At 44.2% G+C, this 12,165-nt stretch overlaps 1 pseudogene; it reads right to left on the reverse strand.

Annotated features, from left to right (window-relative positions):
* LOC139228724 (zinc finger protein 208-like) overlaps positions 1-12,165 on the reverse strand; it is a 197,311-nt pseudogene that overhangs the window by 2,264 nt on the left and 182,882 nt on the right.

Below are 12,165 nucleotides of genomic sequence, written 5' to 3' on the forward strand. Positions count from 1 at the left end.
CCTGGGCAGAACCGAAACCAATGGGGGAGTGTTTGCTAGTGCTGTTGGGGAGGGGTTAAACAAATATGGCAGGGGGATGGGAACCTATGCAGGGAGACAGAGGGAAGTAGAATGGGGGCAGACGCAAAAGATAGAAAGGAGAAAAGTAAAAGTGGAAGGTAGAGAAACCCAAGGCAAAAATCAAAAAGGGCCACATTACAGCAAAATTCTAAAGGGGCAAGTGTGTTAAAAAGACAAGCCTGAAGGCTCTGTGCCTCAATGCAAGGAGTATTCGTAATAGGGTGGACGAATTAACTGCGCAGGCAGCTATTAACGAATATGATATCATTGGCATTACGGAGACATGATTCCAGGGTGACGAAGGCTGGGAACTCAACATCCAGGGGTATTCAACATTCAGGAAGGATAGACAGAAAGGAAAAGGAGGTGGGGTAGCGTTGCTGGTTAAAAAGGAAATTAACGCAATAGTAAGGAAGGACATTAGCTTGGATGATGTGTACTCTATATGGGTAGAGCTGCGGAACACCAAAGGGCAGAAAACACTAGTGAGAGTTTTGTACAAACTACCAAACAGTAGTAGTGAGGTTGGGGACAGCATCAAACAAGAAATAATGATGCATGCAATAAGGGTACAGCAGTTATCATGGGCGACTTTAATCTACATATAGATTGGGCTAACCAAATTGGTAGCAATACGGTGGAGGAGGATTTCCTGGAGTGTATTAGGGATGGTTTTCTAGACCAATATGTCGAGGAACCAACAAGAGGGATGGCCATCTTAGACTGTGTGATGTGTAATGAGAAAGGACTAATTAGCAATCTTCTTGTGCATGGACCCTTGGGGAAGAGTGACCATAACATGTAGAATTCTTTATTAAGATGGAGAGTGACACAGTTAATTCAGAGACTAGGATCCTGAACTTAGGGAAAGGTAACTTCGATGGTATGAGACGTGAATTGGCTAGAATAGACTGGCAAATGATACTTAAAGGGTTGACGATGGATAGGCAATGGCAAACATTTAAAGATCACATGGATGAACTTCAACAATTGTACATCCCGGTCTGGAGTAAAAATAAAACAGGGAAGGTGGCTCAACCGTGGCTAACAAGGGAAATTAAGGATAGTGTTAAATCCAAGGAAGAGGCATATAAATTGGCTAGAAAAAGCAGCAAACTTGAGGACTAGGAGAAATTTAGAATTCAGCAGAGGAGGACAAAGGGTTTCATTAGGAGGGGAAAAATAGAGTATGAGAGGAAGCTTGCAGCGAACATAAAAACTGACTGCAAAAGCTTCAATAGATATGTGAGGAGAAAAAGATTAGTGAAGACAAATGTAGGTCCCTTGCAGTCAGAATCAGGTGTATTTATAATGGGGAACAAAGAAATGGCAGACCAATTGAACAAATAGTTTGGTTCTGTCTTCACGAGGGAAGACCCAAATAACCTTCCGGAAATATTAGGGGACCGAGGGTCTAGTGAGAAGGAGGAACTGAAGGAAATCCTTATTGGTCAGGAAATTGTGTTAGGGAAATTGATGGGATTGAAGGCCGATAAATCCCCAGGGCCTGATGGTCTGTATCCCAGAGTACTCAAGGAAGTGGCCCTAGAAATAGTGGATGCATTGGTGATCATCTTCCAGCAGTCTATCGACTCTGGATCAGTTCCTATGGACTGGAGGGTAGCTAATGTAACACCACTTTTTAAGAAAGGAGGAAGGAGAGAAAATGGGAAATTATAGACCGGTTAGCCTGATATCAGTAGTGGGGAAAATGTTGGAATCAATTATTAAGGATGAAATAGCAGCGCATTTGGAAAGCAATGACAGGATCGGTCCAAGTCAGCATGGATTTATGAAAGAGAAATCATGCTTGACAAATCTTCTGGAATTTTTTGGGGATGTAACTATTAGAGTGGACAAGGGAGAACCAGTGGATGTGGTGTATTTGGACTTTCAAAAAGCTTTTGGCAAGGTCCCACACAAGAGATTGTTGTGCAAAATTAAAGCACATGGTAGTAGGGATAATGTGTTAACGTGGATAGAGAACTGGTTGGCAAACAGGAAGCAGAGAGTCAGGATAAACGGGTCCTTTTCAGAATTGCAGGCAGTGACTAATGAGGTGCCGCAGGGCTCAGTGCTCGGACCCCAGCTATTTACAATATACATCAATAATTTAGATGAAGGAATCGAGTGTAATATCTCCAAGTTTGCAGATGACACTAAGCTAGATGGCGGTGTGAGCTGTGAGGAGGATGCTAAGAGGCTGCAGGGTGACTTGGACAGGTGAGGTGAGTGGGCAAATGCATGGCAGATGCAGTATAATGTGGATAAATGTGAGGTTATCCACTTTGGGGGCAAAAACACAAAGGCAGAATATTATCTGAATGGCGGCAGATTAGGAAAAGGGGAGGTGCAACGAGACCTGGGTGTCATGGTACATCAGTCATTGAAAGTTGGCATACAGATACAGCAGGTGGTGAAGAAGGCAAATGACATGTTGGCCTTCATAGCTAGGGGATTTGAGTATAGGAGCAGGGAGGTCTTACTGCAGTTGTATAGGGCCTTGGTGAGTTCAGTTTTGGTCTCCTAATCTGAGGAAGGAAATTCATGCTATTGAGGGAGTGCAGCGAAGGTTCACCAGACTGATTCCCGGGATGGCAGGACTGACATATGAGGAGAGACTGGATCGACTGGGCCTGTATTCATTGGAGTTTAGAAGGATGAGAGGGGATTTCATAGAATTATATAAAATTCTGATGGGACTGGACAGGTTAGATGCAGGAAGAATGTTCCCAATGTTGGGGAAGTCCAGAACCATGGGACACAGTCTAAGGATAAGGGGTAAGCCGTTTAGGACCGAGATGAGGAGAAACTTCTTCACTCAGAGAGTTGTTAACCTGTGGAAATCTCTACCGCAGAGAGTTGTTGATGCCAGTTCGTTGGATATATTTAAGAGGGAGTTAGATATGGCCCTTACGGCTAAAGGGATCAAGGGGTATGGCGAGAAAGCAGGAAAGGGGTACAGAGGTGATGATCAAGCCATGATCTTATTGAATGGTGGTGCAGGCTCGAAGGGCCGAATGGCCTACTCCTGCACCTATTTTCTATGTTTCTATGTTACTTGGTAAAATAATGGGACTAAAGGTGTAAAGTCCCCTGGACCTGATGGTTAACATCCTAGGGTCTTAAAAGAAGTGGCTGCAGAGAAAGTGGATGCATTGGTTATAATCTATCAAAATTCCCTAGATTCTGGGGCGGTCCCAACGAATTATAAAACCGCAAATGTAACATCCCTATTTAAAAAAAAAGAGGCAGACAAAAAGCAGGAAACTATAGACCAGTTATTAAGGAAGCAGTAGCGGGACATTTGGAAAAGCATAATTCAATCAAGCAGAGTCAGCATGGTTTTTTGAAAGGGAAATCACGTTTGACAAATTTACTGGAGTTGTTTGAGGATGTAACGAGCAGGGTGGATAAGTGGGAACCAGTGGATGTGGTGTATTTGGATTTCCAGAAGGCATTCGCTAAGGTGCCACATAAAAAGTTATTGCACAAGGTAAAAGTTCACGGGTTTGGGGGGTAATATATTAGCATGGATGGAGGATTGGCTAACTAACAGATAACAGAATCGGGATAAATGGGTCATTTTCCGGTTGGCAAACAATGACTTGTGGGGTGCCGCAGGGATCAATGCTGGGTCTTCAACTATTTACAATCCATATTAATGACCTGGATGAAGGGACCGAGTGTAATGTAGCCAAATTTACTGATGATACAAAGATGGGTGGGAAAGCAAATTGTGAGGAGCACACACAATATCTGCAAAGGGATATAGATAGGCTAAGTGAGTGGGTCATACGGCCCCTCGAGCCTGCTCCGCCATTTAATAAGATCATGGCTGATCTGATCATCGACTCAGTTCCACTTCCCTTCCTGCCCCCATTACCCTTTATTCCCTTATCGCTCAAAAATCTGTCTATCTCTGCCTTAAATATATTCAATGACCCAGCCTCCACAGCTCTCTGGGTCAGAGAATTCCACAGATTTACAACCCTCCTCATCTCAGTTTTAAATGGGCGGTCTCTTATTCTGAGACTATGCCCCCTAGTTTTACTTTCCCCTTTAAGTGAAAATATCCTCTCTGCATGCACCTTGTCGAGCCCCCTCATTATCTTATATATTTCGATAAGATCACCTCTCATTCTTCTAAACTCCAATGTGTATAGGCCCAACCTACTCAACCTATCTACATAAGTCAGCCCCCCCATCTCTGGAATCAACCAAGTGAACCTTCTCTGAACAGCCTCCAGTGCAAGTATATCCTTCCTTAAATACGGAGACCAAAACTGTACACAATACTCTAGGTGTGGCCTCACCAATACACTGTACAGTTGTAGTCAGACTTCTCTGCTTTTATACTCTATCCCTCTTGCAATAAAGGCCAACATTCCATTTGCCTTCCTGATTACTTGCTGTACCTGCATACCAATCTTTTGTGTTTCATGCACAAGGATTCCCAGGTCCCGCTATACTGCAGCAGTTTGCAATTTTTCTCCATTTAAATCATAATTTGCTTTTCTATTTTTTCTGCCAAAGTGGATAACCTCACATTTTCCCACATTATACACTTAGCCTGTCTATATCGCTTTGCAGATTTCTTGTGTCCTCCTCACAGTTTGCTCTCTTACCCATCTTCGTATCATCAGCAAACTTGGCTACATTACACTCGGTCCCTTCATCCAAGTCATTGATATAGATTGTAAATAGTTGAGGCCCCAGCACCAATCCCTGTGGCACCCCACTAGTTACTGTTTGCCAACCGTAAAATTACCCGTTTATCCTGACTCTCTGTTTTCTGTTAGTTAGCCAATCCTCTATCCATGCTAATATATTACCCCCAACCCCATGAACCTTTATCTTGTGCAGTAACCTTTTATGTGGCACCTTACCGAGTGTACTGTCTTCTGGAAATCCAAATACACCACATCCACCAGTTCCTACTTATCCATCCTGCTCATTACATCCTCAAAGAACTCCAGCAAATTTATCAAACATGATTTCCCTTTCATAAAACCATTTTGACTCTGCTTGATTGAATCCTGCTTTTCCAAATATCCTGCTACTGCTTCCTTAATAATTTTCCAGACAACAAATTTTTAAATAGGGGCGTTACATTTTGAGATTTTTGACAATTTGTTCCAGGAGAGATGCTGGATTCATTTTTATTGTTAGAATAATTTAATGTAATAGCCAAATCTTAATAAAAATGAAATGAATCGAACATCTCTCCTGGGACAAATAGTCAAAAATCTCAAAATGAGATACTTCATTCTCCCCAAAGTTTCCTAGTTTTGGCCTTATTCTGCAATACATCAGGGCAATTTCTGCACGAAGGCCCTTCACCATTTCTTTTCCCTCCATTACTGCCAAAAGTAAATTTGGCCACTCTTACTCAGACTGCCCCTGGTGACTAAAAATGCTCCATTCCTCATACACTGCCTCGAATTTGATGCAGCATTTTGAACCCATGGGTCATTCTGTGTAATGTGGGCTATCACTGCAAGTAAACCGTCACTGGATTGAGAGGGAAGCTGGGAAATGAGGAGTTATAGCACCGATGATAATGGCCCGGATTTTGCGGTGGTAATGAAGATGAAACTGGCAGCGTTTGCTATCATTTACCCCTCTGAAACTGACAGCAACTTCAGGATGTAGCATTAGTCCTGAAGTTGCAGTCAGTCATTCACTGCTCTGCTGCATGTTGTGTTGAGGTACTCCCCATAGCCGGCAATCAATTCAAATCACACTGAAGGAAATTGAATTGAAAAGTAGGGAAGTTATGCTAAACCTGTATCGAACCTTGGTTAGACCACACTTAGGAGAGTACTGCGTACAATTCTGGTCGCCATATTATAAAAAGGATATAGAGGCACTGGAGAGGGTGCAGGGAAGAATTACAAGGATGATACCAGAAATGCAAGGATATATATATCAGGAAAGGATGAACAGGCTGGATCTCTTTTCTCTTGAAAAAATAACACTGAGGTGACCTAATAGAGGTCTTTAAAATTCTGAAAGGTTTTGATAGAGTGGATAGAGAGATAATCTTTCCACATGTGGGGAAGAGCATAACTAGAGGCCATCAATATTAGATAGTCACCAAGAAATCCAATAGGGAATTCAGAAGAAACTTCTTTACCCAAAGAGTGACGAGAATGTGGAAGTCGCTACCACAGGGAGTGGTTGAAGCGAATAGTTTAGATACATTTAAGGGGAGACTAGACAAGCATATGAGGGAGAAGGGAATAGAGAGTTCTGCTGATAGATTTAGATGAGGAAAGATGGGAGGAGGCGGGAGTGGATCATAAAAGCCGACTGGCTGAATGGCCTGTTTCTGTGTCGTATATCCTATTTAATCCTATGCAAAAGGACAAAAATGTCCCCTATTACGCTGGAATATCGCTGTTAAACCCGTCTCTCCTCAAAAAAGTTAAGCCTTGTTGAAAGATGTGTAACTGGGTTTTAACAGCATATTGACTGCCGAACAACTGTTCTGGCCCTGAAAAGCTAATTTTATACTTGTGGAATGTCAAATGTTCCATTAATAGTATTAAGAATTACATATGTTTTTAATATATATATTTTTAAGTTTATAATATTTCAGCTTCTACCTTGATCTTATGTCTATGTCCCAATCTTTATTTTGCTCTCGGTAAAATTTATAAAAAATAAATTAGAATCTGTACGTTTCATCTCCTGCCTTGCTGTCTGAGAATTCATCAATGGTGATTGGCTGCTTAGTGAGCTTGATGACATCATTGGTTCTGGACACTGGAAATTTGTTGGATTTGGCGCCAAATTCAAACTAAGGTCAGGAGAGCTGAAATCGATGCCACAGAAATCGCAAGATCTTTGTGGGCAGCTTGTATTCATATACAGCAGAACACAGTGTGATTTTTCCATTCTTAAGCCCCATGGGGCCTGAGTTAGCACTTCAGCACAGACCAAAAATGGAAGGTGCCAAGTGTGTATGGCTCATTCCACCATTTTACCTCTGTGCATTTACCCCTGAACCATCCATTTTTCTATTATATAATTGTCTGTATTTTACTTTCACTGACCCAAACAATTGTCCCATTTGCCGCATAGAAGCTCCAAATTTAATTCATCTGTACTTCAACCATTGAATATTGAGATTGACCACATAGGCCCTACCTACACTGCTCATATTGAGAAATTCCAGCATCAAAGAGCATAGGCACTGACTACACTGCTCATCTTTAGACATTCCAGCACCAAAGAACACTTGGTCCAGAAATGCTGATGAGGAAAATGTTGATCGTCTCAAGTAGTCACTATGCTGGCCAAGGTTCAACTAGTTTCATTCTTCATGTCTCGCTCTATTTTGTTCATATTACCAGTGAGTGCTACTCTGAACTTTTCTTTCTTCCACCCAAGTTGTAAATACTCCAAGCTACACACACCACCTCATCCCTTCAACCTTACAGTATTGAAATCAACACCCATTACAACGCTCCGTCTATAATTTTCTTTATTAGAACCTCATAATCTGTGGAACTCCATACCTTCCCTCAATCTTTCCTTCATCCCAAAGAACACTGGCTTTTAAAACCCAAGCTTGATGTCGCCTTATCATTACGTCCTGATTTACCTCATCGTCTTTGCTGCTATTCTCTCCCACAAGGGCAAGTTTGCACGTCCCCTGGTTCAAACCCTGCCCGGACATTGCTGCTTCTCCCCCACCTGCTGCACAGAGTGTGATGACGTGCTGAACTCCTGGTCACGGATTGGGTACTGAAATGTCTTCTCTCCCACGTGCATCCTCTCATGCTTGCCAAGGCTGGATCGGTGAATGAAGTTCTTCCAGCAGACAGGGCATTTGAAAGGCTTCTCTCCCATGTGGGTGCAATGGTGCTTCATCAGGTTGACCGATTGGCTGAACTCCTTCCGCAGGTCAAACACTGAAAAGGCTTCTCCCCAGTGTGCGTGCGGTGGTGAATCACCAAATTGGACAAACAGCTGAACTCTTTACTGCAGTCGGGGCACTGAAACGGCTTCTCTCCAGTGTGCGAGCGCTCGTGCTTGTGCAGGCTGGACGGGTGGTTGAAGTCCTTTCCGCAGACAGAACATTTAAATGGTTTCTCCCCAGTGTGTGTGTACCGGTGGAGCACCAGATTGGAGGACTGGCTAAACTCCTTCCGGAAGGTGGGGCACTGAAACGGCCTCTCTCCTGTGTGTGTGCGCTGGTGCATCACCAAATGGGATAGACGACTGAAGCCTTTACCACAGTCGGGGCACTTGAACGGCCTCTCACCTGTGTGTGTGCGTTCGTGCCTTCGGAGGCTGGATGGATGGGTGAAGTCCTTCCCACAGACAGGACATCTGAAGGCCTTCCCCCCAGTATGGATCCTCAGGTGCAGTTTGAGGCAAGAGTATTTATGAAAGCTCTTGCCACACTCAGAGCAGATGAAGCGCTTTTTCCCATCCTGGCAATGCTGCTGATTTTTGAAATCTTTGGATTTGCTCGCAGTGATCTTGCCTTGGATCATTTCCATTGACTGAGGCGCAGTCTCCGGATGGCAGACATCCTCCATTGGGACCGCTGATTTCTTCTAGGACAGATAGATGAAATTAGTTTCCGTTACAGTGGAGTTCGCTCACACTCAATGATCGTTTAGTTCGGACTCTATGTATCACAATCACCCCCTTCCCAAAAATCTTCCCAACCTTAGCTCTGTCTCCATGACAGACAGAAAGAAAGAAGAAAAAGTGCTTGCATTTGTATAGTACTTTTCATAATCTCAGGAATTCCCAAAGAACTTCACAGGCAATGAAGTATTTTTAAAGTATTGTCACTTTTGTAATATAAGGAAACATGGCAGCACACAGCAAGATCCCACTAATAGCAATAAGATAAATAAGCAGATAATCTGTTTTAGTGATGCTTTGTTGAGGGATAAATATTAGTCATGCCCCGGGGAGAACTTGCCTCCTCTTTTTTTGAATAGTTCCATGGGGTCCCTTTACGTCCACCTGAGAAAGCAGACAGGGCCTCAGTTTAACATCTCATCCAAAATATGTCACCTCTGTCACTCCCTTGGTACTGCACTGAAGTATCAGCCTAGATTATGTGTCCAAATCTCTGGAGCGGGGCTTGAACTCACAACCTTCTGACTCAGAGGCGACGTCCCACTACTGAGCCATTGCTGACACCTCCTTACATGGCATGGAAGAATCAGAGGGAGAAAGAGAAAATGGCATGTCTGCCTGCACTTGTACTTCCTCCTAGCAAAGTGAGGTTGAGGCCGATCTGGTTTTTAACTACACCAGGGATAAAGCAGACACTACAATTAAACGGTCAATACTTTTTATCATTTATGTGACTCATTAGTTATTGAGAATTTGATAATTTTTTTTATCATTAGTAACACAACTAAAGCCATGATCCCAACTCCCAACTGGTTTTGGCATACCCAGCTGATAATTTCAGAGTCCCACCACTGATATTGGAGCACCCTGTGCATCCTCTGAACCTTATATTGGAGACACTATAAAGAAAAGCAAAAGCAGAGAACATATCTTTAAAAGATGACTCTCCCTGCCTGGACTATTTCTTCTTGATGTGAGGCACAGCCCTGCATGTAATCTCTCTCTCTCAGCCCATGCACTTTTCACTAAAATGTTTCCAGTCATTTTGTGCTCACTGTCCCCAGAAAACGTAGGCAGAGTGCTGCAGTGGGCAGTTGGACCAGAGATGTTGTAGCTGTGAGTGTATCAGCTACACACTCCTCCACCACAGTCCACAGTGCCATGCACTGTACCTGCACAGGGCCATGCACTGCCATGCACACCAGTGGCAGGTCGGGCCATAAAAGGAGCGGAGGTGCGGCAGCCCAGGAGCAGCATGGAGGCCACTCCAGGAAGCAGCACAAGCTGGTACAGGAGGGCGACGGCAGCGAAGAGTCACGTCATCAAGGTCCAGGTCGGTAATTGGAAGTTGGCAGATACAGCAGGAGCAGCGAGAGACTGTGGAGCGATGTGATCGGAGCCCAGGGGAGGCTTGAGTTCGGGGCCAGGGGCCCAGGGGCAGCACGGGCCTGCCCACACTGTGATATATGTGTGCACTAGGTCCGTGCAGCAGAGCTAGTCTCCAGTCATCCTGGTTAACCCTTGCTACTGGACCAAGACCTAGCTCTGTCAAGCCCGTGTGGTGGCTGGTGTGCAACGGTCACCACACGTTAAAAAAATCCACGCATAGGCATCTTCCACCCCCTCAATTAGAGTTCAGGACTGGAACATTGGGTCCTTCATTGAGACATCTGTGAACTCATGTGGAAGCAAGTCATCCTCGTTTGAGGGACCGCCTAAGATGATGATGATGATGATGATGATGATGAGTGGATACTGGTCGAAAGCCTATCCCCAGAAATGGAGACAGAGAAGTAGAGGAAGGGAAGGGAAGAGTCGGAGATGCACCATGTGAAGGTGAGGGAAGGGTGGAAATTGGATTTTGAGGGGCCTGGATAGAGTGGATAGAAAGGACCTGTTTCCTTGGCAGAGGAGTCAACAACCAGGGGCCATAGATTTAAAGTAATTGGGTGGAGGTATAGAGGAGATATGAGGGGAAATTTCTTCACCCAGAGGGTAGTGGGGGTCTGGAACACTCTGCCTGAACGGGTGGTAGAGGCAGAAAGCCTCACCACATTTAAAAAATACTTGGATGTGCACTTGAAGTGCCATCACCTACAGGGTCACAAACCAAGAGCTGGAAAATGGGATTAGGATGGATAGCTCTTGGTCGGCCGGCGTGGACACGATGGGTGGAAATGGCCTCCTTCTGTGCTATAAATGATTCTATGATTCCTAATCTAAACCTTATGATACGATGATCACTCTGACCCAAGTGTTCCCCCACAGATATTTGGTCCACCTCATTCCCCAGCACCAGATCCAGCAATGCCTCCTTTCTAGTTGGGCTGAGAACATTCTGGTCAAGGAAGTTCTCCTGAAAACATTTCAGAAATTCCTACCCTTCCTTTCCCTTTACTCTAACATTATAACATATAAAAGGGGTCGGAGGGTCTAGTAAGGAGGAGGAACTGAGGGAAATCCTTATTAGTCGGGAAATTGTGTTGGGGAAATTGATGGGATTGAAGGCTGATAAATCCCCAGGGCCTGATGGACTGCATCCCAGAGTACTTAAGGAGGTGGCCTTGGAAATAGTGGATGCATTGACAGTCATTTTCCAACATTCCATTGACTCTGGATCAGTTCCTATGGAGTGGAGGGTAGCCAATGTAACCCCACTTTTTAAAAAAGGAGGGAGAGAGAAAACAGGGAATTACAGACCGGTCAGCCTGACATCGGTAGTGGGTAAAATGATGGAATCAATTATTAAGGATGTCATCGCAGTGCATTTGGAAAGAGGTAATATGATAGGTCCAAGTCAGCATGGATTTGTGAAAGGGAAATCATGCTTGACAAATCTTCTGGAATTTTTTGAGGATGTTTCCAGTAGAGTGGACAAGGGAGAACCAGTCGATGTGGTATATTTGGACTTTCAGAAGGCTTTCGACAAGGTCCCACACAAGAGATTAATGTGCAAAGTTAAAGCACATGGGATTGGGGGTAGTGTGCTGACATGGATTGAGAACTGGTTGTCAGACAGGAAGCAAAGAGTAGGAGTAAATGGGGACTTTTCAGAATGGCAGGCAGTGACTAGTGGGGTACCGCAAGGTTCTGTGCTGGGGCCCCAGCTGTTTACACTGTACATTAATGATTTAGACGAGGGGATTAAATGTAGTATCTCCAAATTTGCGGATGACACTAAGTTGGGTGGCAGTGTGAGCTGCAAGGAGGATTCTATGAGGCTGCAGAGCGACTTGGATAGGTTAGGTGAGTGGGCAAATGCATGGCAGATGAAGTACAATGTGAATAAATGTGAGGTTATCCACTTTGGTGGTAAAAACAGAGAGACAGACTATTATCTGAATGGTGACAGATTAGGAAAAGGAGAGGTGCAACGAGACCTGGGTGTCATGGTACATCAGTCATTGAAGGTTGGCATGCAGGTACAGCAGGCGGTTAAGAAAGCAAATGGCATGTTGGCCTTCATAGCGAGGGGATTTGAGTACAAGGGCAGGG

Source organism: Pristiophorus japonicus, chromosome 2, assembly GCF_044704955.1.
Source record: "Pristiophorus japonicus isolate sPriJap1 chromosome 2, sPriJap1.hap1, whole genome shotgun sequence".
Classification (NCBI taxonomy): Eukaryota; Metazoa; Chordata; class Chondrichthyes; family Pristiophoridae; genus Pristiophorus; species Pristiophorus japonicus.